This window comes from Aquarana catesbeiana, linkage group LG06, assembly GCF_042186555.1.
Source record: "Aquarana catesbeiana isolate 2022-GZ linkage group LG06, ASM4218655v1, whole genome shotgun sequence".
NCBI lineage: Eukaryota > Metazoa > Chordata > Amphibia > Anura > Ranidae > Aquarana > Aquarana catesbeiana.
The window spans coordinates 35,119,321-35,140,216 of NC_133329.1; the positions used below are offsets into that span (position 1 = coordinate 35,119,321).

The window sequence follows — 20,896 nt, forward strand, 5'->3', positions numbered from 1 at the left end:
GAGCGATACTCAGCCTTATACACGCTGACCAGGCAGGTTTTATGCCAGGACGTAACACTTCCTTTAACCTACGGAAACTATTTATAAACATGCAGGCTACACATGAGAATGTAGGCACAAGAGTGATAGTCACCCTTGATACAGCCAAGGCTTTCGACTCGGTTGAGTGGGGATACCTCTGGTGCTGTCTTGAACGATATGGTTTTGGTCCAAAATTCATTCAATGGGTACAATTACTATACCAGAACCCTAAAGCCAGAGTGGTGGCGAATGGATGGCCGTCTCAGAAGTTCGACCTCCACAGAGGCACGAGACAGGGCTGCCCATTGTCCCCATTACTGTATGCTCTGGTTGCGGAACCATTAGCTATTTCTATTCGGACAGACCCAGAGATCATAGGATTAAAAACTGGAACCCTTACCGAAAAAATCAGCATGTACGCTGATGACACATTATTATATCTGGCGGACCCAGGTCCTTCTCTCCACCGGGCTCTTCAGATAATCGAACGTTTTGGGAAATTCTCGGGTCTCAAAATAAATTGGGGGAAATCCCAAGTTTTACCAATAGACACCTTCCCACTTACGGAATTCCAAGCCACCCTACCATTACAAAGAGTAAACACAATAAAATACCTAGGAATAAATACCTCCAACAATTCAGCAGACTATATAACACTCAATATTAAACCATTATATTCCCTTATTAAAATTAAAATACAGTCGTGGACCAAACTGCCCTTAGGAGTATGGGGCCGCATCAATCTCATAAAAATGATACTACTCCCTAAAATATTATATATACTCTGGCATGCCCCAACATACATACCCCTAAAACACTTTAAAATAATGGAGTCCCTTATCAAACCCTTTGTGTGGGGGAAAAATAGACACAAGATTGCATGGCAAACCCTCAAAAACCCAACAGACATGGGAGGCACAGCACTCCCAGATTTCAATCACTACTATATTGCGTCCCAACTTTCCCAACTTTACCATATAGATAAGGTAGACAGTGAAAGATTCCGGATGCTACTTTGCCCACGGTGGGCCCAAGGAACCTCAGACTCTATATATGCTATCACCATGGGCACTAAGACCAATGAAGGTAACATAAACAGAACATCCCTGATATACCAGTACAGACGCATCTGGGAACTCGCAAACAATAAACTCAACATACCCAGACATAACGACTTCACTCCCTTATGGTGTAACAGGGATCTATCAGAACTCCACAACATCCAGGATCCGCGGCCTTGGATGGAGAGGGGTGTACTATACTTACACCATGTTTGGTCGGGTGGAACCCTTAGGAGTTTTGACACTCTTAGAGAGGAATTCCATTTGGCCAACAATATGGTATTCAAATTCCTTCAATTAAGACATGCAATGCAGGCACAATTTCCACAACTCTCATTACAGTCAGCTTCCAATCCTTTAATAGCAATCATAAAAGACACAGACCCAAAAAAATTAATCTCCTGTTTCTACAACATGCTTACTATCCCAATAGCCACAAAAATAGCATACGGTCTCAAATCCCGCTGGGAAAGGGATCTGGGTAACCTAGAAGATGAGGAATGGGAAGAAGCACTGGACGCGTGTAGGGAGGTGTCCCCCAGACTGTCAGACAGACTGACACACTTATATATAATACATCGCACATACCTAACCCCACATAGGGTAGCTAGATACAAACACAACTACCCAACTTTGTGTCCAATGTGTAAGTCCTCAGAATGTTCATTCTATCACCTCCTCTGGTCATGCCCACAGATACAGGGCCTATGGAAACAGATAGTGACCTTTCTTCACGACAACATGGGCTCACCTGTGACACTAGACCCCAAACAATGCCTGTTAGGGGTATTCCCGAACCCACTGGAAAAATATACCAAGGTATTTCTACAGGAGACCCTCTTCTCATGTAGAAAGATAATAGCTAGGAAGTGGATGCGTCCTTTACCACCCGAGATTAAAGAGTGGAAAGCAGAAGTAAATGGGACACTCCCGTACAAACGAGTGATATACATAAATAGAGGGTGCCCAGACAAATACTATAAAATATGGGATCGATGGATACAGGACTCGGAAACTTGTTCATGATCATTATAAATTGCTTTTACACCTGAAAAATCTCTCCTCAATGAAAGTATAATAATTATATTCTACTTTAAATGATAATATTAATAGAGAACGTCAGTAGAAACGTACAACAAACCATTTATGTATGTAACCATCTTTATTTTACGTACAATTACCTTGTAATGTATACTGGTATAAGTATGTGCAAATAACATAACTTGTATGCAAACTGTTTCACAATAAAATAAAAAACTTTGTTAGAATGCTGAGGATCATAGGTCCGGGACTTGTAGACCCTTTACACTACAGTTCCCATAGAATACCGAGGCAGAGGGGGAGTGGTGGAATAGTTTATAAGAGGCCGATCTAAGAACTTCTCCCTTTTGGTGCTGAGGGAACTGATTAGAGCACAGCTGCTGCATACTGACCAGACAGCTGAGAGGCCAGACCAGCAGAGACACCCAATGCAGTGCAGCATAAACCGCAGCAATCGTATCTGCACCATTGCTGAAAGGAAACCAGAGCATCCTCTCACACTGTACTTCCCATTGCTGAATCTTCAGAGGCATTCTGTGGAGAGACTGAGGGGCCCCCCCTTTCTACAACGAAAGTTCACAGCCCACACCACAAGGACTGGTAAGAGTGCACTGCCAATGTTCACACCACTAGCAAGGACTGAGTTACTGGAGGCAGGACATTAAGTATATCACACCTATACTGCACTACTACATATTTACTGCACCTATACCACACCTTTACAGCATCTTTACTGCAGCTATACTGCATTCTGGTTAATTTAAACTGTTGTTCAGTGCACCAACGCTTCCTAAAGGGCCCCAACGATACCCGGCAAAACAATATAAAGGACTTCCCCTCCCATAAAACTATCCTGTAAGTCACCTCTGTTCCCATCTTTTCTTCATTTCTATGAACAGTGCATATTCAATCTGTTTAAGCCTAGCACATTTGCCATCAATGCACTTTGGAAGTATAGTTCCTGTGTTCAGTAAATCAAGCTTTATTACTGCCCACTGCTACACTTTATGTGACTTTGCTACTGTTTATGTTGATCTGGATGCCAAGTGTCATCTAATGCCTAGTCCTTATTACTAAACACCCTATATGCTAAATTGTGTTATTGCCATTGTTACTCCATTTTCATGCTTGCCTTTTTTACCAATCATACTGGGTGACAATCTATTAAGTTTGCCTTTACTAACTGGTTTGGTGCCTGTTTTCTTTGATATAGTACTACTACTGGGCACTGGGTGTTACTTTCAGTGATTTCCTGTGATATTGTATGTTTGTACACTCAGCCCAGTTTGTCAGAGGTGCTAAGGTTCTTGAGAAGGTTGAGGCAAAAAAAAACAGAGGACCCATCCTATCCAGTGGCTCCTTTATGGGTTGGACTACTTTCGGAAAAAGGTATGCTCTTCAGTGCCATCTAGTGACCATAATGTGGTATGGCCATTCAATGTTGCTAATTATCATAAGGAAATACAGTGCTGTGAAAAGTAATTGCCGCCTCCCCTTGCTAAATCATGAATGAACTGTGATTAACCACTTTTTTTTCACTTGAACTTCACTTGCCACACCCCTGCCTGATTACTGTCAGACCTGTTAAACCAAGTACATTCGCAGTATTCAAAGTATCCTCCTTAGTGCCATCTAGTGGCCAAAATTTGGTATGGCCACTTGGTAATGCTGACTATCATAGGCTATACTATAAGTATGCTTCCCAGCAGCATCTAGTAGCAATAAAGTGGCATGGCGGCTCAGTGGTTCTGACTATAAGTGTTCTCCTCAGTGCCATCTAGTGGCCATAGTGTAGTATTTTTTCTACATTCACATGTTCAAACGGCAGAGAATTTAGCTTGAGAACATTTAATTTTGCCCTATTAACACAAAACATATATTTGCACCCAGTTTCAATGGAGTCAACAAAAAAAGGGGGTGACCAACCAGTTTTAGGAAAGAGAGCCGTGCCACGTCCAATAATCTATAGACACAAAACAAAGGGGTTCCCCTGGATGGACTTTACTGGCACTTGCAAAGGTAAAAAATAATAAGGTGTGTAAAGAATAAAGGGCATTTATATAAAAGGTATAAATTTTATTCGTATTGACAAGTACACTTTAATAAAAACAAGCAGTAAATATCTAAACTAACATAGTGAAAACTACATGGTAGCCATGATAAACAAACAAAACAAGTTGTGATGAAAGGCTCTTCTCAAGTCCGACGCGTTTCGGGGTACTTAATATCTGTACGATCCTTCTTCAAGGGCATAATTTGAGAGAGAAGGGTTCATCTAGGCTGATTGAGAGAGAAATGAAAGAGAGAAAAGGTAAAGTCTGTTGTACATATTTGCACATCTTTCATATGTATTGAAATTGTTTTGTTGTTGCTCACTGTTGTCATACTGTGTAATAATCTATTATGTTTACTGTTCCATGCAGCAACTTACAATTCCCAGTCTTTTGTAAGCCCCCCCTTTCTTGCCCCGACATTATATAACTTGTTTTGGTGCAGGCCACTTGTCTATTCCTCATTGTTGCTTTCTATTTACCGTTTCCCTTCCTTTTCTCATCCCCTTTCCCCTTTCCCTGCTCCCTCATACTTGGAGGAATACACTAAAAAAAATTTCGTGATTGGGCAGTAGCTACTCCATCTTATTGATATGTGTCTTTTTATTTTCCTCTGTGCTATTTACTATGACATATCCTCCTTCTCCCCACCCCCCTTGGGGCGCGTCTGGCCAGAGCGGCTGCCCGGCACGGTAAGCCTCCACAAGAATTCCTTGGGCGGCGCCTAGGGAGGTACTTGGGCGCTCTTCCATCCCACGCCCACTGCCTCCATGTTGACACTCCAGGCGAGCATGCGCTATTCGCCGGAGTGTCACTTCCGTGCCGGTGGGGCGGGTGTGCGTGACGCTGCTCCGAACGCCGTGATGTTTGCGCGCGCGCGGTTGGGGCGGCGCCGCGCACGCTCGCCTCGGGGGGTCATTATAGTGCATCCCGGCTTACGCTGCTCACAACACAGCTGTGCCTCATCTCTGACGCCGGCTGATTGTGGCAGCCATGCTATTTATACCAGCCTCACTCACTTCCTACCAAGACGCTACACATACCGGACGCTTGGCTGTGAGGTTGTGATCATGCACCATCTAAGGTATGACTTTTCACTTATTTCTTTTTATTTTTCCTTACTCTAGCATTTTAGTTCCAGGTACTTTTAATACTCCTCCGCTTAGCTGTACCAGCTACACACTACCAGTCCTGAGCCTGCTCTCACTCTGGTCCCTGCAAGCTATTGGAAGTATTCTTATATAGGCTTTGCATCAATACATTTGTCCTTCTCAAAACTCCATATATTATGGTATTGCTTCTAACTATTTCATCTCACTTGCTACATAATATGCATTATGGAAACTCCCAATATGCATGTTTAGCATATTTACCCGTTGGCGCACAATTATGTATTTACCTTATATTTTGTTTAATTTTAAATTTAAATCCATATATACATATATTTGTACGTTGCCACTAGGGTATAAGGTGAGCTGGACCTCCCTGTTGTTGCTCTCCTTGATGCGACCCATTTTGATGCACTTTACTATATATATATCATCCCCTACATTCTCTCCATTATGAACCTCATTCCTACTAAACTATGAATTTATACATTCAGTCATTACTGTCAATCCACCCACTATGAACCCTCTCTTAAGGTCCTCTCTATATTCTCTTATTTTTTAGGGACGCCTTCCTGTGACCTCAGCACGCCGCTCTGGTTTGTACACGCCCGGGTCGGGCGGGACGGGAGTACTGTCATACCTCCCCATGGTGACTGCAGCCCACCAACCTGCATTTTTCACCGTTTAAGTATTCTGGTCTACACCAGCTATAACACGTATACTTACTGCCATACTCAGCCCTTCCTCCGTGGCCCTCTTTGCTTTTAAAATTCTTACAAGCAAAAATAATCATATATTTTCAGGTAGGTGATGAATTCATCACCCCAACCCTCTACTTAACACTATCTAGAGCTTTATCAATTACTTTACCTTTTCTCTCTTTCATTTCTCTCTCAATCAGCCTAGATGAACCCTTCTCTCTCAAATTATGCCCTTGAAGAAGGATCTTACAGATATTAAGTACCCCGAAACGCGTCGGGCTTGAAAAGTGCCTTTTATCACAACTTGTTTTGTTTGTTTATCATGGCTACCATGTAGTTTTCACTATGTTAGTTTAGATATTTACTGCTTGTTTTTATTAAAGTGTACTTGTCAATACGAATAAAATTTATACCTTTTATATAAATGCCCTTTATTCTTTACACACCTTATTATTTTTTACCTTTGCAAGTGCCAGTAAAGTCCATCCAGGGGAACCCCTTTGTTTTGTGTCAGTTTCAATGGAGGAACAGCTATGTAATTTTCTTAGAAATGCACCCCTAACTGTAAGGCTTTGCACACCTTTGTTATAATGCACCAGGAATGTAATTAGACAATTTAAAATGAAAGTTCAGTTGTGCTTTACAATCTCCCCAGTGGGGTACATACAGCAATAAAAATCTGAGAGGGGTTTTTCCCCTTCCATATTCAGACAAACATAAAAAAAATAGGATGTTTTGACCACTAGATGGCTCTGACTCTCGTATGAAATAAGCATGGTCCTCAGCTCCATCTAGTGGCCATAATGCAATATTTTCCACATTCATGCATTGGAATTGCAGAGAATATAACCGTAGGACATTCAATTTCACCTCATTACTATGGAACAAATTACATGCAGTGGACAAACAGCTATGCAAAGTTTTTTTTTTTTTAGAAATACACCTCCAAATCTAGGCCTTGCATACCTTTTTGTTTTGCTGTACTAGGAATGTATTCAGCTGATTTAAACTGAAAGTTCAGTTGGGCTTTAAAATCTTCCCAGTGGGGTGCAATAAAAAAATTCCAATAGGGGTTTTATTTCTTTCATAATCAGTCCAAAACTAAAAAAAAAAAAATCAGATGTTTTGACCACTGGATGATGCTGACTATCATATGAAATAAGCATGCTCCTCTGCTCCATCTAGTGGCCATGATGCAGTGTGGCCACTAGATGGTGCTAATTATCATACGAAAACAAGTACGCTCCTTAGTGCCATCTAGTGGTCAAAATGCAGTATTTCTGTTAATTACAAAGAATATAACCTGAGAACATTTGATTTTGGTCCATTCGCACTGAACAAATTTGCATGCAGTTTTGAGTGGTGAACAGTTGTACAATTTTTTTTTTTTTACAAACATACTTCCTAACTGTAAGGCTTTGCACACCTTTTGTTTTGCAATGTATTTAGCAGATTTGAACTGGGAGCTTAATTGGGCTTTAAAATCTTCCTAACTTGGGTACAGACAGCAATAACAATCTAAGAGGGATTTTGTCCTTGTCATACTCGGTCCAAAACACAAAAAAAAAAAAAAAAGACATTTTGGTTAGATTTCTGATTTAATATGATTAGAATAGCCTGAGGAGCCTGCTACCGGTGATATCCACAAAGCTTAGAGAGTCATAAATGGAACATCTTAGTAAGTAGATGTCTTGCATGACTATGACCAGCAGACAGGAATATATGTACCTATGGCTGGTGTATGAGGATGAGACAAATATACATGTAAAGCCTCACTCACAAACCACACGAGAACAACTAAGACTGAACCTGGAAGTCATACTGTCCTCATTTCTGTATAGAGATTCAGATTCCTCTTCTTCACACATTGTGTTCTCAGGCACATATTCTATACGAGGGTGATCCAACCACAAGAGGAAAAAACAACAACCGCAACCCTACAACACATTTGTCACTTTAACAAGACACGGCTTCCTGTTATGTTATTGTGTGTCACATGAAGAAAAGAAACTTATTGTAATGATATTATCAGCCCCGGAAGATTTTATCTCTTTCCTGACCAGAGCACTTTTTGCGATTCGGCACTGCGTCGCTTTAACTAACAATTGCGCGGTCGTGTGACGTCGTACCCAAACAAAATTTTTCGTCCTTTTTTTCGCCACAAATAGAGCTTTCTTTTGGTGGTATTTGATCACCTCTGCGTTTTCTTTTTTTTTTTTGCGCTATAAACAAAAAAAAAAAGAGCCACGATTTCGAAAATAAAACAATATTTTTTTACTTTTTGCTATAATAAATATCCCCAAAAAATCTATAAAAAAAACAAATGTTTTCCTCAGTTCAGGCCGATATGTATTCTTCTACATATTTTTGGTAAAAAAAAAAAAAAAATCGCAATAAGCGTATATTGATTGGTTTGCGCAAAAGTTATAGCGTCTACAAAATAAGGGATAGTTTATGGCATTTTTATTATTATTTTTTTTGTTAGTAATCGCCGCGATCTGCGATTTTTATCGTGACTGCGACATTATGGCAGACACATTGGATACTTTTGACACTATTTTGGGACCATTGTCATTTATACAGTGATCAGTACTATAAAAATGCACTGATTACTGTATAAATGACTCTGGCAGGGAAAGGGTTAACACTAGGGGGCGATCAAGGGGTTAAGTGTGTCCTAGGGAGTGATTCTAACTGTGGGGGGGAGGGGTTTCCACTCACATGACAGCGATCACTGCTCCCAATGACAGGGATCAGTGATCTCTGTCATATCACCAGGCAGAGCATGGAAATGCCTTGTTTACTCTCCCCATTCTACTGCTCCGTGACACGATCGCGGGGCACCGGTGGACATCGAGTCAGCGGGACCCGTGGGCACGGTCACGCTGTGTGCGGCGGGTGCGACCACTAGCCCCGTCAATCAAAGGGGACGTACAGGTACGCCCATTTGCCCACCGCTGCCATTGTATATCGGCGTGCAGCGGTCGGCAAGCGGTTAAATAAGCCGATTTATTTTTTCATGCTAAGTCCATGCATTTATATAACATACAAAAATGTATTCTATTAACTTTGAAGTTCGGATGCAAATGGATTCAGACTGAATTTAAATCTGTCCTCCAGCCTTCCCTTTAGTCTTGCACAGCTGTACCGGCTTCTCTCCTGGACTGAAATGGTTTACTCTGATTTCACTGCACACTGTGAGCTTCTTACAATGTGCATTAGAAGCTACAGCAAGTCATAAAGAACACCACCTCATTTCCTGGTTACAGAAATGTCCAGCATTGTCTAGTCTATTCCTCCCCAGCCTCTCAGCCTTTTGCAACTGTCACTGATTTCAAGGGACAGCCCCTGATTTGGAACAATATCCCTCTGTCCCTCTTTCCTCCTCCATTTGTCCCTCATTTGGGTCTGATCTGTATCTAGATGTATACAAAATGCACATTTTTATCTTTCAAAAAGTGTTTTCCAGTGCTAAACTTTTCATCCAATTTCTAAATTGCTGCATTTATAAATGTCAAAAGACAATATAAAAGGAAAAATAGTGGTTGACCACTTCAATACCAGGCACTTAGACACCTTCCCGCCCAGGCCAATTTGTAGCTTTCAGCGCTGTCGCACTTTGAATGACAATTGCGCGGTCATACAACAATGTACCCAAACATATTTTTTATCGTTTTGTTCCCACAAGTAAAGCTTACTTTTGGTGGTATTTAATCACCTCTGCAATTTTTATTTTTTGCGCAACAAATAAAAAAAGACCAAAAATTTAGAAAAAAACGTTTTTCTTTATTTGTTAACATTTTTTGTAAATAAGTGTGTTTTCTTCTTCAATGACGGGCACTGATATGGCTGCACTGATGGGCACCAATGAAGTGGTACTGATGAGGTGGCACTGACGGGCACTAATGATGGGCACTGATAGGCGGCATTGATGGGCACTGAAAGGTGGCACTGGTATGCAGCACTGATGGGCACTCATAGGTGGCACTGATGGGTACTTATGGGTGGCACTGATGGGTACTTTTGGGTGGCACTGTTAGGTGGCACGGATGGGCACTGATAGGTGGGCACTGATGGGCAGGGATGGGCACTGATAGGTGGCACTGCTGGACACTGATGGGTGGCACTGATGACACTGATGGGTGATATTGCTGGGCATCACTGATTTTATTTTGGTACATGATGGTTCCAGCCAGTGCCCATTTGTGGGCACTGACTGGCACAGATTGGTCATCATTTGCACATGTGGATGGCCATGGGGTACATACCTGGCCATCCACATGTTGCCCACTTCCCTGGTGGTCCTGGGGGCTTCCCTGGTGGTCTAGTGTGGGCATCCGAGGGGGCGCTGCACTGATAAACAATCAGTGCATACCCCCCCGTCAGGAGAGCCGACGATCATCTCTCCTCTACTTATGTCTGTCAGACGCGAGTGAGGAAAAGCCGATCAACGGCTTTTCCTATTGACATCATGATCAGCCGTGAATGGGCACGGCTGATCACTTGGTAAAGAGCCTCCACCAGAGGCTCTTTACCGAGATCGGTGGAGCGGTGTGTCAGAATGACACACCGCTCCACTGATCGCCGCGGCATGTTATCCTGAAGGGCGTCATATGATGCCCAGTCAGGATAACAGAACCACTTCCCGGATGTCAATCTGCTACTGACCGGGCGGAAAGTGGTTAAAAAAAGCATTTGTGCGTTTAACTAATCTTTTTTGTTTGTATAATTCTCCTATAAGAGGGCATGGCAGGGTGTGTGCCCTATGCCTACATAGTTTTTCTAATAGGTGTCCCTCGTTCCCATCTCAGAAAGTTGGGAGGTATGCATTTGGCTTAGATCAAGTGCATTATCCAGAGGACCCGGCGCATCACGGATCACAGTAAACGGCCGCTAATCGCGGCCATTTACCATGTGATCGCTCCGTCAAATGACGGAGCGATCACATGTAAACAAACCTCCCTCCCCTCTGTGTACCGATCGGTACAGAGGGGGAGAGATCGGTTGGGAGCCACGCTGTGGGCTGGATGTGTAGTGCCCACAGCGCAGCTCAGTGACATGTACAGTCACATCCATCCCCCCATGCTCAGCCATCCCCCCCCCCAATGCTCTGCAATGACCCTGTGCAATACTCTGCAATACTCTGCAACCCTGTGCAATACTCTGCAATGATCCTGTGCAACCCTGTGCAATACTCTGCAATACTCTGCAACCCTGTGCAATACTCTGCAATGATCCTGTGCAACCCTGTGCAATACTCTGCAATTAACCTGTGCAACCCTGTGCTATACTCCGCCATACCCCGCCATACCCCGCCATACTCCGCCATACTCCGCCATACCCCGCCATACCCCGCCATACCCCGCCATACCCCGCCATACTCCGCCATGCCCCGCCATACTCCGCCATGCCCCGCCATACCCCGCCATGCCCCGCCATGCCCCGCCATGCACCGCCATATTCCGCCATGCCCCGCCATGCCCTGCCATGCCCCGCCATACCCCGCCATATTCCGCCATGCCCTGCCATACTCTGCGATACCCAGCCATACTTTGCCATGCTCAGCCATGCTCAGCTGTACTCAGCCTCTGTATGTGGCCAGGCTGTGGAAGTCTCACACATGTGGTATCGCCGTACTCAGGAGGAGTAGGAGAATCTATTTTGGGGTGTCATTTTTGGTATGTACATGCTATGTGTTAGAAATATTGTATAAATGGACAACTTTGTGTTAAAAAAATGTGTTTTAACCACTTCCTGCCCACCGGCCGTCATATGACGTCCTTGACTTTGTGCGGGGATATCTGAATGATGGGTGCAGCTACAGGCATCATTCAGATATCAGCTTTTTCAGCCGGCGATTCCCTACACCATAAGAATGATCATAGCTGCTGTTCCACTGCTTGATCATTCTTACGGGAGGCGAGAGGGGACGCCCCCCCCTCTCGCCGCCCTCAGGTGCTTCTACCGACTCACCGCTACGATCGAAGCCAGGATCTTTTTTTTTTTTTTTTTCAGGCTTCCCAGCCTAGAGGTGAGATGTGGGGTCTTATTGACCCCATATCTCACTGTAAAGAGGACCTGTCATGCCATATTCCTATTACAGGGGATGTTTACATTCCTTGTAATAGAAATAAAAGTGATCAAAAAATTTATTTTTTGCAAAAAAGCCTCAAACTAAAATAAAGTAAAATGAACAATAAAAAAAAAAAAAAAAAAAAATGTTCCCCGTGTCCCCGTGTGCTCGCAGTCAGAAGCGAACACATACGTAAGTTGCGCCCACATATGAAAATGGTGTTCAAACCACACATGTGAGGTATCGCTGCGATCGGTAGAGTGAGAGCAATAATTTTGGCCCTAGACCTCCTCTGTAACTCACAACATGTAACCAGTAAAATTTTTTAAAGCGTCTCCTATGGGGGATTTTTAAGTAGCGAAGTTTGGCGCCATTCCACGAGCGTGTGCAATTTTGAAGGGTGACATGTTAGGTATCTATTTACTCGGCATAACTTCATTATTCACATTATGTAAAAACATTGGGCTAACTTTACTGTTTTGTTTTTTTTGAAAGCACAAAACTGTTGTTTTTTTCAAACAAAACGTGTTCGAAAAATTGCTGCGCAAATACCGTGCGAGATCAAAGTTGCAACGACCGCCATTGTATTCTCTAGGGTCTTTGCTAAAAAAATATATATAATGTTTTGGGGTTCTATGTAATTTTCTAGCAAATAAATGATGATTTTTACATGTAGGAGATAAATGTCAGAATTGGCCTGGGTGCTCCAGAACGCCTGAAGGTGCTCCCTGCATGTTGGGTCTCTGTATGTGGCCACGCTGTGTAAAAGTCTCACACATGTGGTATCGCCATACTCGGGAGTAATAGTAGAATGTGTTTTGGGGTGTAATTTGTGGTATACATATGCTGTGTGTGAGAAATAACCTGCTAATATGACAATTTTGTGAAAAAAAAAAAAAGAAAAAATGAGATAGGCCGTCAGTACTTCAGGTGTGATCAATTTTCAGAGATTGGCACCATAGCTTGTGGATGCTATAACTTTCACAAAGACCAAATAATATACACCGATTTGGGTTATTTTTACCAAAGATATTTAGCGGTATACATTTTGGCCAAAATATATGAAGAAAAAATTACTAATTTGCAAAATTTTTATAACAGAAACGAAGAAAAATGCATTTTTTTACAGAATTTTCGGTCTTTTTTCTTTTATAGCGCAAAAAATAAAGAACCCAACGGTGATTAAATACCACCAAAAGAAAGCTCTATTTGTGTGAAAAAAAGGACAAAAAATTCATTTGGGTACAGTGTTGCATGACTGAGTAATTGTCATTCAAAGTGTGAGAGCACCGAAAGATGAAAATTGGTCTGGTTATTAAGGGGGTTTAAGTGCCCAGTGGTCAAGTGGTTAAATGACTTTTATCCCTTTAAAAATGTCATTTTGTGCAGGGACTGTTTAGACACCCCCCCCCCCCAGGTACAATATTTAAATATATTTCACTTTTTTTTTCACTTTAAGCATCATTAAAATCACTGCTCCCGAAAAAACGTCTGTTTTTAAAACTTTTTTTTGCATTAATACATGTCCCCTGGGGCAGGACCCGGGTCCCCAAACCCTTTTTAGGACAATAACTTGCATATTAGCCTTTAAAATTAGCACTTTTGATTTCAAACGTTCGAGTCCCATAGACTTTAATGGGGTTCTAAAGTTTGCGCAAACTTTCGGTCTGTTCGCAGGTTCTGGTGCGAACTGAACCAGGGGGTGTTTGGCTCATCCCTAGTCCAACTTTTTTTAAAGGGAAAACTTCAAGGCAAAAAATAAAAAATAAAAAATGAACCCCAATCAACATACAATTAAAACCAATACACACCAAAATAAGTAAAACCCCCAAAACACCACCCCAGAAAAAAAAGCACATTTTTAGGAGACGTCTTGCAGGAAAAAATAAACTGCAAAAGGACCCCCAAAAGAAAGGCAAATCGAACAATACCACCCCTGACACCAAAGTCCACTTTTTTTGAAAGAGAAGCCTTTCAGCCCAAAAAAAAAGCACCTTAACCCAAAAAAGGCTCTATCTACAATAAATAACAAACATACCTCTAAAATAAATAAAACCCCCAAAATGCCACCCTGAAACAAAAGCCCATTTTTTATCAGAAATCCTGCAGGGCAAATACAATTCTATTTAAATGACAATAGATAAATATGACTGCAGAACTCAAACAGACCACAAACTATAATTAAGGGCCGGTTCACACCGGGATCGCACAGGAACGCGGTGCCTGTTCCCATGCGATTCCTGCCTGTTCCTGTGTGGTGCGATTTTTCAGCCTATTTATTTGGGGACACAAAGAAAGTAGTGCGTGCACTACTCTAAAAAAAACAAAACATGCCACACTAAATTGCATGGCATTGCGGTACCGTGTGATTTGGTGCCCACAAACCCAAAGGCAGTGCGTTTTGAGCGCTATTCGGGAAACGCATTGAGGACACCTTTCCTGCACTGTGTTCTGGTGTGAACCGGCCCTTAAGACGTATAAGCCCCCCAATAATAACCCTTCCGCTGCCACTGAATTATGTCCTTCATCAGCAGCAGAGGGGGGGTTTACATGCATGGTGTAAATCTAACAAGCTGTACAGCAGGGGTCTCAAACTGGCGGCCCTCCAGCTGTTGCAAAACTACAAGTCTCATCATGCCTCTGCCTGTGGGAGTCATGCTTGTAACTGTCAGCCTTGCAATGCCTCATGGGACTTGTAGTTTCGCAACAGCTGGAGGGCCACCAGTTTGAGACCCCAGAGCCACCCGATAATTTCCACATTCCTCTAAAACATTCCCCCACACATTGCATGTGCCCCATGTTTTCTGGGTTCTATCTATGGACCAGGAACCCCGAAATGGAGGGTGCCACCACTGGGTAGAGGGGAAAGAGACTGTCAATTTACTGATCTCCCATGGGTTCGGCTGTCGCTTTTTTTTGGATGTTGTGGTCAGGAAATAATCTTTTGGAGCATGATCTGTGGTCTATTAGCTTCAATGGAGGGCAGGTGAGACATCAGGAGTGACCTCTGATGTCCTATTAAAGAGAACCTGTCATAACCCGTCACCTATGTTATAAAATAAAGACTAGCAAGGAATAAAGTGTAAAACAAAAAGTTGCATCTAAGCATTTTAACTTTCCCCAAAAAAACTTTGAGCTCCGCCACCACATAGACACACATAACAATGTAAATACACACATTGGTTGTGCTTACGCATGAAAACGTTGACTGTACTATATATCAGGGGTCTCCAAAGTTTCTGAACAAAGGGCCAGTTTTTAAAGGGGCCAGACTGTGGCCTTTGGGAGTACACCATGTCATGGTCTCAGTGGCAGTAAACAAGGCCATCCTTGGTGTAAGTCGGAAGAATAATGCCCCATCGTTGGTGTCAGTGGGAGAAATAATGCCCCCAGAACCAGATAAAGGCAAGCAAAGGGTCACATATGTCCTAAAGGCCGCAGTTTGGAGGCCACTACTATGCATGTTACATATCGTCTAACATGTCCGAGTGAGAGCAATCATTTTAGGTTCATTATTCACAGTTATCTCTAAACTAATGACCTTTATGGGCTTTTAAAAGGTCACCTATGGAAAATTTAGGCTAACAAAGTTCATCCCCATTTTGCGGGTGCATACAATTTTATGGCTTGATATGTTGGGTATCTATTTACTCAGCACAACCTCAGCTTTTATATTTTTTAAAACAAATGGGTCATTTATTGTATTTGTGTACCCTATAATCTAAAATAATGCATTTCTTACTAAAACTTTGTACTTGATAAAATGTTGTGCTAACATCGCGTGACATAAAAATTGGAACTTCAACCATTTTATTCCCCAGGGTATCTGCTTTCAGAAAATATATACTGTTTATGGGTTTTCACTAATCTTCAGACCCAAAATGATTTTTTAAACACGTAGTTGCCCAAAGAGCAGAATGAAAGTACAGTTTCAGAGTTGACCCTAATCTGTCCCTATGCACTTTGTCAGCTTTGCCTATCCTTTCCCTGTAACAGTTTCTAATACAAGGACACTATAGTGTCTCTGTGCTCTCTTTTATAGTGGAAGGGTGCTGGTACATAACAGAAACCCTGTTATTGGCCTGTATAAGCCTACAAGCCATAGTTTTAAGTTCCTTCCTGTGCATTAGGTTACAAAGAATTTTAGCTGCTGAGGTAAACCATTGTTCCATCGTGAACCTGAACCTTGAAGCCACGGTAGACCCCAACCTGAACCCCATCACTAATGGTCAGTAATTGGTATGAATAGGAGGACAGATGGACTTACCCAGTATGAAGGTTCTGGTCGTCAGTTCCCTGATATGATCTCAGTACTGAGCACACTGACACAGGATGTGGACTAGAGGTGTCTGAGTGTGTTATGTGTGTGAGGGGAGTCACATCCTCCCACCTTCTGTAAAAAGGAACAAATTTTCTGACAGTCCTACCGAGAAAACCCACCACAGATCTACAGACATTTCTCTATAGAAAAACCTCCAACATTCAGCCAGGGCTGCTAAAGATAAAATCTCGGTATCTGTTCTTATTCTGTATGTATGGACTCTGCACAGTACCACTTCACTTGTCCTGTAAGTCGGGTGTAATTCTCAGTATCTGTTCTTATTCTGTATGTATGGAGATTTTTATTTGTAAAAAACAAACAAGATACATAATAACAAACTAACTGACTGAAAAGAACATAAATACAACAATTACTGACATGTTGTTTAGGTCAAAAACTTAGCAGTTAAAGGGCATCAATAGTAATAAATGTGACAATAAGACTCCTTTCCATAAATCTACACTTCTCCAACATTTCATTATAAGTCAGAATCGAAGTCACTCTGCTGACTACCAGTTTCCATATCAGATTCTGCGGATCCAGGATCAGGGGGCGGACGCCTTTTAGTGGGCGGGTCATCGTCTGAGCCAATCACATACTCCTTTCCCACTCTTTTTAATTCCTGCTCCAGTTCCTGGGCCCCCAGAGAATAGGAGTCAGCATCTGAATCTGATAACGCTTCATACCTATTGGTGGAAAGTGCCGTACCCACTTCTGGTGCCCCTTTCACTTTTTTAGCCGGCTTCTGCACTAATGTCCAGTCACTTTCGGGTTTATGGGTAGATTTATCTTTTTTCCTATTCCTCCTCTTCTGACCAGTGATCTTCACAGAGACAGGAACTGGAACAGAAGAGGAATGTGGGGCCGGCTGCTCCTCAGCCTGCTGAACACTGTCCGTCCGCCCGGGAGTAGTCTCCTGGACCTCCGGGACCACCTCCTCCCTAGTCAATACAGCCCCATTCATTAAGGCTTCCTCCTCTAGTTGTTCTGCTGCAGCCAACAATTCATTGTCTGCAGATTCCCCATCCTTATTATGGAAGGCCTCCGGGCAATCCCTATGGAAATGGCCAAGCCCACCACATAGATTGCACTTAACCTTCTCACAGGTAGAACTGATGTGGCCAACCTCCCCACAAAGATTACACTTCAGGATCGTACAAACATTCGCCACATGGCCAGATTTACCACATTTATAACATAACCTGGGCTGACCTGCATAGAAGCAAACTCCTCTCTCCCGCCCAATGAAAAAGGAGTTTGGTAGGTGATGGGTAACATTGTTACTTTGCCTCAACTTAACAAGAACCCTCCAACCACACGTCCAGATCCCATCAATGTCTTTAGTTTTTGTCAACTCAGAAACCATTTCACAATGTCTTCTAAGCCAGATGACAACATCCTGGGGGGGCACAGACTCATTCCAGAACATGATGGTAACATTTGCTGTGTCAGGTTTGGAGATGGGAATAAAGATGAAATTCCTCCAACCCTCTTTGTCCCGCAAACCACTGAAACTGGCCCAGAACCTGTCTAAGTCAGACATGAGCTTAAAGCTGACATCATAACCTTGTCTGTCAGAGAGATTGATGACTGCCAGTATGTCTGCAGGCGCAAACCCCATCTGATGACACAGCAACTCCCTTAATACAAACCTCCTATCAGGGAGCTCCTCTCTGGAACCCCTATGCTTCAATCTGACCACATTCCTTCTCTTAAAGGCCTGACCAGTATAATTGTTACTGGTGGAAAAAGAAGGGGCCCCACGGCTCCAGGCATTCCGAGGAGGGACATGACCAGATGGACCAGCATTCCCTTGTGGAGCAGGTGGTGGATCCACCAAAGGGGGGAAGTCCCGAGAGTTATTCTGAACTGACTCCTCCATCGCTACATTCTCAGAGCCCTCAGACTGCTGATGACCCCATTCAGACATACCAGCATTGATAACATCAGAATTATTCACCACATCAATATTAGTGACATCATCACTGCACCTCATATCATCATTACTAGCAGCATCATTACTAGTTACCCCAGTGTTACTCCCACCATGAACACCAGTCCCCCAGCATGGCTCCCACTATGAACACCAGTCACCCCAGCATGGCTCCCACCATGAACACCAGTCAACCCAGCATGGCTCCCACCAGGAGTACTAGTGGCAGCAGCACTGTTCTCACAATCCATGTGCTGGGAGTCCACCATGTCACTCCTCTGAGTCTCCTGTACTGTGAATGTCTGCTGGGTTATACTGATGTTCCCACCACACTCCAGAGCTGGAAGTCCAGCAGGAGGATCTACTCCAACCTCACTGTCCTCCAGAGGCTGCACAGTCTTCCCTTCAGGAGACACATGTGGTGGCTGCGTGCGTTGGACCGAATCCCCAGAGTCTGACTCTGTAGAAGACTCAATTCTTCCACTCAATCCCACCTCAAATCGATCACGATTGTGGTACACCTCCGCCACTGGTCCCAGTTCTTCCAGAACAGTATCAATGTCCTTTGACACACCGGCCAGTTCAATGCCCAGGGAGTTCAGTTTGCTGTCATATAAAATTTCCTTCTTGGGGTTGGCAGCTTTAAGTCTATAAACACATTCAATCTGCTTCTGGATCCTAGTCTTGGCTTTTCTCAGGGACGCCATTCTTTTTACAAGGAAAGGAATCTTGTCAGCCAGGTGCAGCGCAGGTTCAGACTTTAACACTTTCTGCTTTGCGGCTGCAGGACGCTTGAAATCCTGATCCACCTTCCCATTACCAGTGCTGGTCTGAGGGTCTCTGCTGGGTGTAGATGGTTTCACTGGGGCAGATTGTGGAAAATTATTACCACCCTCCTCTTTATTCTGCTGCAGCTTAGAGCGCGATGAACGTCCCTGGCCGCTGCCCACCATTACACACTGTTGTAAGTTCTATTTAATGGTTTTCTGTTCTAAGGAAGTTCTGGTGTATTTGCGAGGAGTACTGGGAGAAACCGATGTCTCTGCTCCACTCTGAGCTCTATGAGCTGCACTCTGCTGAGCTTGCTGTGGTTGTAATGGCTGACTGGATTGGATCACGCTTTCAGAACTTGGACTGTACTGGGTGGTATTAGTATGTTCCTGGACTGAATGAGCCCCACTCTGCGCGGGGTTTGCATTGACTGTAATGACTGGCTGGATTGAGTTGCACTTCCAGAGTTTGGACTGTGCTGAGCAATAACAGGTCTCTGAACAGACTGAGCTGCACTGTGCTGGGCTTGCAATGGCTGGCTGGATTGGATCACGCTTCCAGAACTTGGACTGTACTGGGTGGTATTAGTATGTTCCTGGACTGAATGAGCCCCACTCTGAGGGGTTCTTTGAGTTGCACTTCCAGTGTTTGGACTGTGCTGAGCGATAATATTATGTCTCTGAACAGACTGAGCTGCACTGTGCTGGGCTTGCTGGGCCTGCAAAGACTGGCTGGACTGAGAAATCTTTTGCTGAATAACATCATCAGACTTCCTCTTATCAGTATTATCGGTACTTTTCATACAAACATTTCCATGTCTACTTACAGTCTCTGCAGATTTCTTCCCATTCCCAGAGCTCTGTCCTCCTACTTCACCACCAACCACAGCTTCACCAGACAGTCCTTGTGTAGGCCAGAAAGCCTGGGACTCTCCTGAAAGAGATCCCCGCCCAGGGGAGCCCAACCCTGGGCTTGTACCAGACATCAGAGGAGCTCAGCACCACACAGACTTCAGCTGCTCCACAAGCAGCCACACCCTCTGCACAGTACTACTTCCCTTGTCCTGTATGCCGGGTGTAATTCTCAGTATCTGTTCTTATTCTGTATGTATGGACTCTGCACAGTACCACTTCTCTTGTCCTGTATGCCGGGTGTAATTCTCAGTATCTGTTCTTATTCTGTATGTATGGACTCTGCACAGTACTACTTCTCTTGTCCTGTATGTCGGGTGTAATTCTCAGTATTGGTTGTTATTCTGTATGTATGGAGATTTTTATTTGTAAAAACAAACAAGATACATAATAACAGACTAACTGACTGAAAAGAACATAAATACAACAATTACTGACATGTTGTTTAGGTCAAAAACTTAGCAGTTAAAGGGCATCAACAGGAAATAAATGTCATGTGACAATAAGACTCCTTTCCATAAATCTATACTTCTCCAACATTTCATTATAAGTCAGAATCGGAGTCACTCTGCCCACTACCAGTTTCCATATCAGATTCTGCGGATCCAGGATCAGGGGGCGGACGCCTTTTAGTGGGCGGGTTATCCTCCGAGCCAGTCGCATACTCTTTTTCCACTCTTTTTAATTCCTGCTCCAGTTCTTGGGCCTCCAGAGAATAGGAGTCAGCCTCCGAATATGATAATGCTTCATACCTATTGGTGGAAACTGCCGTACCCACTTCTGGTGCCCCTTTCACTTTTTTAGCTGGCTTCTGCACTAATGTCCAGTCACTTTCAGATTTACGGGTAGACTTATCTTTTTGTTTATTCCTCCTTTTCTGACCAGTGATCTTCACAGAGACAG

At 43.3% G+C, this 20,896-nt stretch overlaps 1 protein-coding gene across 1 annotated transcript in view; it reads right to left on the bottom strand.

The window, feature by feature from the left end:
- Window positions 1-16,443, bottom strand: part of LOC141148298 (perforin-1-like) — a 29,501-nt gene extending 13,058 nt beyond the window's left edge. The window contains exon 1 of the mRNA XM_073635591.1: window positions 16,325-16,443. The gene's annotated coding sequence lies outside the window, so the exon portion shown is untranslated. The remainder of the gene's footprint in view (window positions 1-16,324) is intronic.
- Between the last annotated feature and the right edge of the window lie 4,453 nt (window positions 16,444-20,896).